Genomic DNA, 6,432 nt, shown 5'->3' on the forward strand with positions numbered 1-6,432 from the left:
GGGCTGCATTGCACCAGCCCCTTGCCTTTTGGTAGAAGATGGTTTATTACGACTGGTAACCGTTGTCGTCGTACTGCAGTGGCTGTCAATCATGGGCACCCGGGCAGACAATGATGGTTATCAGTCGTAGTATGCTATTTTCTGCCATGCGCCCTGTTGGATCATTGCACATTAGCAGAGTCGTAGCATGCTATTTTCTGCCAAGTGCCCAGTATTGTCTGCTAAGCACCCAGAAGAGGCCGATGGCAATCTGGGTGCTGGCAGACATGGGGCTGGCAGACGTGGGGCTAGATTGCTACACAGCAGCAACCCCTTGCCTTTTGGGCAGTAGATAGCATATTACGATTGGTATCCATCGTCATATTGCAGTGGGAATCAGATCGTGCAATAGACCTGAAGGCTTACTGCCAAGCGCCCAGTATTTGCTGCCAAGCACCCAGAAAATGCCAAGGGCTATCAGTCATGCTGCACCGTCGTCTTAAGATGTAAAAAATAGATTTATTCTGCATTCATTTGCTTCCCCCCTCCCTCCTGCTAAACCCAGGCTTTTGAGTTCAATCTTTGGGGAGGGGGCATTCTGTGTGACAGTTTGTGTTTCTCCCTGATGCAAAGCCACCTTTCTTGATTTTAATTCCCTGTACCTGTACGCCATGTCGTCACTCGCCCCTCCCTCCCTTCTTCCCCTGGTCCGTCAGATACTACTTTCGCGCCTTTTTTCAGACCAGACGCCATAGCCAGCACTGGGATCATGGAGCCCGCTCAGATCACCGTGGCAATTATGAGCACTATGAACACCACGCGCATTGTCCTGGAGTATATGCAGAGCCTCCTGGACATGCCACAGCAAAACCAGGACCAGCTGAGGAGGAGGCGATTGCAGCGCAGCGACGATAGTGATGAGGAAATTGACATGGACCTCTCACAAGGCACAGGCCCCAGCAATGTGGAAATCATGGTGTTACTGGGGCAGGTTCATGCCGTGGACCGCCGATTCTGGGCCCGGGAAACAAGCACAGAGTGGTGGGACCGCATCGTGTTGCAGGTCTGGGACGATGCCCAGTGGCTGCGAAACTTTCGCATGCGTAAGGGCACTTTCATGGAACTTTGTGACTTGCTTTCCCCTGCCCTGAAGCGCCAGAATACCAGGATGAGAGCAGCCCTCACAGTGGAGAAGCGAGTGGCGATAGCCCTGTGGAAGCTTGCAACGCCAGACAGCTACCGGTCAGTCGGGAATCAATTTGGAGTGGGCAAATCTACTGTGGGGGCTGCTGTGATCCAAGTTGCCAGGGCAATGAGAGACCTGGTGATATCAAGGGTAGTGACTCTGGGAAACGTGCAGACCATAGTGGATGGCTTTGCTGCAATGGGATTCCCAAACTGTGGTGGGGCGATAGACGGAACCCATATCCCTATCTTGGCACCGGCGCACCAAGCCACTGACTACATAAACCGCAAGGGGTACTTTTCAATGCTGCTGCAAGCCCTGGTGGATCACAAGGGACGTTTCACCGACATCAACGTGGGCTGGCCGGGAAGGGTACATGATGCTCGCGTCTTCAGGCAGTCTCTTCTGTTTCGAAAGCTGGAGGAAGGGACTTTCTTCCCGGACCAGAAAATAACCATTGGGGATGTTGAAATGCCTATCGTTATCCTTGGGGACCCAGCCTACCCCTTAATGCCATGGCTCATGAAGCCGTACACAGGCAGCCTGGACAGTAGTCAGGACCTGTTCAACTACAGGCTGAGCAAGTGCCGAATGGTGGTGGAATGTGCATTTGGGCGTTTAAAAGCGCGCTGGCGCAGCTTACTGACTCGCTCAGACCTCAGCGAAAAGAATATCCCCATTGTTATTACTGCTTGCTGTGCGCTCCACAATATCTGTGAAAGTAAGGGGGAGACATTTATGGCGGGGTGGGAGGTTGAGGCAAATCGCCTGGCCGCTGATTACGCGCAGCCAGACACTAGGGCAGTTAGAGGAGCACAGCAGGGCGCGGTGCGCATCAGAGAAGTGTTGAAAACCAGTTTTGTGACTGGCCAGGCTACGGAGTGAAACTTGTTTGTTTCTCCTTGGTGAACCCTCCGCCCCTCCCCCACCCCCCGGTTAACTCTACTTCCCTGCAAACCAACCACCCCACCCTCCCCTACTACCCTCCCCCCTTCGAGCACCACTTGCAGAGGCAATAAAGTCATTGTTACTTCACATTCATGCATTCTTTATTAATTCAGCACACAACTAGGGGGATAATTGCAAAGGTAGGCCTGGATGGGTGGGGGAGGAGGGAAGGAAAAAGACACAGTGCACTTTAAAACTTTAAAACTTATTGCACTGGAAATCATCTAGGCTGGAGTGATTGGGTGGCCGGAGGCCCCCCCACCGTGTTCTTGGGCGTCTGGGTGAGGAGGCAATGGGACTTGGGGAGGAGGGCTGTTGGTTACAGAGGGGCTGTAGCGGCGGTCTCTGCTCCTGCTGCCTTTCCTGCAGCTCAACCATACGCAGGAGCATATCACTTTGATGCTCCAGCAGCCGGAGCATCGACTCTTGCTTTCTGAGTACAAGTTGACGCCACCTCTCCTCTTCAGCCCGCGTTTCAGCACGCAACTTCTCCTCTTCAGCCTGCGATTCAGCACGCCACCTCTCCTCTCGCTCATATTGGGCTTTTTTAAAATCAGTCATTGACTGCCTCCACGCATTCTGCTGTGCTCTGTCAGCGTGGGAGGCAGTCTGTAGTTCAGTAAACATTTCGTCACGCGTCCTTCGCTTCCTTCTTCGAATATTCACTAGCCTCTGCAAAGGAGTAAGATTTGCAGCTGGTGGAGAAGGGAGAGGTTGTTAAAAAAGATACATTTTAGAGAACAATGGGTACACTCTTTCACGTTAGATTTTGCTGTTCACAACATCACACAGCACATGTGCTTTCGTTACAAGGTCGCATTTTTCCTCTTATATTGAGAGTCTCCTGGTTTGGTGTGAGAGATCACTCACGCAGTGCCAGGACACAGATTTCAGCTTGCAGGCAGCCATGGTAAGACATACAGTCTTTGGGCTTTTTTAACCTTCTTAACATGTGGGGATGGTTTCAAACAGTACTGCCCTCATTTCCCATACCAAGCACCCGTTTGGTTGGCCATTTAAAATGGGTTTGCAATGTAAAAGGAGGGGCTGCGATTTCAGGTTTAACATGCAGCACAAACCCAACTAACTCCCCTCCCCCACACACCCAATTCTCTGGGATGGTCACTTCACCCCTCCCCCCCACCGCGTGGTTAACAGTGGGGAATATTTCTGTTCAGCAGAGCAGGAAGGGGCACCTCTGAATGTCCCCTTAATAAAATTGCGCCATTTCAACCAGGTGACCGTGAATGATATCACTCTCCTGAGGATAACAAAGAGCGATAAGGAATGGATGTTGTCTGCATGCCAGCAAACACCGGGACCATACGCTGCCATGCTTTGTTATGCAATGATTCCAGACTACGTGCTACTGGCCTGGCGTGGTAAAGTGTCCTACCACGGCGGACGGGATAAGGCAGCCCTCCCCAGAAACCTTTTGCAAAGGCTTTGGGAGTACATGAAGGAGAGCTTTCTGGAGATGTCCCTGGAGGATTTCCGCTCCATCCCCATACACGTTAACAGACTTTTCCAGTAGCTGTACTGGCCGCGATTGCCAGGGCAAATTAATCATTAATCATTAAACACGCTTGTTTTTAAACCATGTGTAATATTTACAAAGGTACACTCACCAGAGGTCCCCTGTGTGCCCTCAGGGTCTTGGGTGAGTTCGGGAGTTACTGGTTCCAGGTCCAGGGTGACAAACATATCCTGGCTGTTGGGGTAACTGGTTTCTCCGCTTCCTTGCTGCTGTAAGCTATCTATGTTCTCTCCATCCTCATCTTCCTCGTCCGCCGAACCCGCTTCCCTGTTTCCAGCGAGGGACTGATAGCACACGCTTGGGCTAGTGGTGGCTGCACCCCCTAGAATGGCATGCAGCTCCGCGTATTAGCGGCATGTTTGCGGCTCAGCCCTGGACCTTCCGTTTGCGTCTCTGGCTTTGTGGTAGGCTTGCCTTAGCTCCTTAATTTTCACGCGGCACTGCTGTGCGTCCCTGTTATGGCCTCTGTCCTTCATGGCCTTGGAGATCTTTTCTAATGTTTTGCCGTTTCTTTTACTGTTTCGGAGTTCGGCGAGCACTGCTTCATCTCCCCAGATGGCGATCAGATCCCGTACCTCCCGTTCGGTCCAGGCTGGAGCTCTTCTGCGATCCTGGGACTGGGACTCCATCATGGTTACCTGTGCTGATGAGCTCTGCATGGTCACCTGTGCTCTCCACACTGAGCAAACAGGAAATGAAATTCAAACGTTCGCGGGGCTTTTCCTGTCTACCTGGCCAGTGCATCTGAGATGAGAGTGCTGTCCAGAGCGGTCACAATGAAGCACTGTGGGATAGCTCCCGGAGGCCAATAATGTCGAATTCCGTCCACACTAACCCAATTCCGACCCCCTAAGGCCGATTTTATCGCTAATCCCCTTGTCGAGGTGGTGTTAAGAAACCGGATTAAAGGGCCCTTTAAGTCGAAAGAAAGGGCTTCGTAGTGTAAACGTGTCCAGGCTTAAGTCGATTTAACACGGCTAAAGTCGACCTAAACTTGTAGTGTAGACCAGGCCTCAGATAATACAAGTGTTACTGTGTGTGCGCATATATAATATTAGCAACACTGCATTTAACCTTTCACCCAAGAATCTCACGGCATGTTGCAAACATAAATTAATATAGATATTGATATATTTTCTTCATAATGCCAAAGCGTTTTCTAGTGCACAGAGTCCAGCCGCTTTAATGGGGAGGCTGCACGTTTCTCAAACAAGGTGCCAAGCTGAGATAGACTCTACATCTCAGCTTCCTCTGGATTTGAAAAATGTCCTGAAGCCAAGGCTAAATGGTGTGGGTGTGGCATTAAGAATCGATACGTTTCCACAAAAAGATGCCATGGTATCTGACAGACACACCAGGAAATCCAGACTGAGGAGGCAGCAGGGGAAACACAGGCAGACACACATGGAGAACAAACCAACACACAAGGAGAGGGGATGATCAGATAGAGGCTAACAGGGCTAACTCCTGCTCTCTTCACTCACAGAGTCAATTCCATTGATTCTGATTCCAATGGGACTAGCTCTGGGAGTAAGGGGAATAAGATTTGCCCCCCAATGAGACACAGATACATTGAGAAGGCCAAAGAGAGAGACATATGCAAAGATCAACAGAAAGGGAGAACACTATATAAACAGGAGAAAGAAAGGGGAGAAGGCAGGTGACTGAATTGTAGCACTTTTACACTGGAATCCTGTCTCACTCCTGTGTGGGATGATGATTTCATACCCAGGCAGGGGAGTGCTGCTTTTATCTCCACTAGCAATGCACTACTCCACTGAGGTGGGGAACAGTATTATAAAAGGGGTTCACTTCTGCTCCTTGGCTGGAGAATTCTAATTACAGCCAGGCTGATGCTGCAGGGAAGGACGAGGATGCTCCTGCTTAAACGTGGAGTTTTAGGACAGGTCAGGTAGGAAGGCCAGATACAAGAAAGAGGACGACCTTTCCACAGGAGGCTATGTTCTGTCAATTTGACCAAATCCTTGGCAGGGATTAACAGGAGAAAAGGCCAACCCAAATCGGAAGATTAAAGTCTCACTATGTAAACCCTGGATTGCAAATCCTAACCTGTTCAAGCGACTCCTGAAGAGCTCCACTGTTGAGAAGTCATAGGAGGAGGTATGACAAGCCGCTGAGTAGAGGCCTCATGGTGGAAAAAACGCGACCCCAACTCACACACAAAAAATCAGAGAGAAAAAAAACCCTAGAACTGAAATAGTTACAGAAAAATAAACAGAAGGGAGCAAATTCATCCCTTTTAACTCTACCAACTTCAATTCAGCTCCACCAGGTAGAAATCTGACACAAGGAGACAGATGAAATTTTAAAAAAAGATGGCTTTCTAATGATATTTCTCTGTGTTGGTGTCATGATGGTTGGGTTCAGGAACACTTGGTGCACTCTCTCTCTCTCTCTCCTCATTGGCTTCAGAGATAGGAGACTGAGAAACAAAGACTGGCAATGTGCCTTGAGCTATTGGAACTTTTCAGCTCTCTTCCATAGGCAGAATTTCTCCAGCTTCTTTTAGTCTCAACCATTTCTGAGTCTGTGACACCCCCATGCACTGAACTCTCCCTATTCAATATTATTTTGGCGAAATAACAGATGACCTAGGAATGTCTCCCAGGATGGATCTCCAATAGCAAAATGTGAGAAGAGGGCCATCCTGGTCAGGTTTTTTTTCGTCACTTTTGCCAGGTTCATACAGAAAAGGAGACTACACTGGATCTGTAGAAACATGAATATTTATTTCTTTAAAAAGAACAGCAACAATGTATTT

This window comes from Terrapene carolina, unplaced genomic scaffold, assembly GCF_002925995.2.
Source record: "Terrapene carolina triunguis isolate 2854851 unplaced genomic scaffold, T_m_triunguis-2.0 Scaffold192, whole genome shotgun sequence".
NCBI classification, from domain to species: domain Eukaryota; kingdom Metazoa; phylum Chordata; order Testudines; family Emydidae; genus Terrapene; species Terrapene triunguis.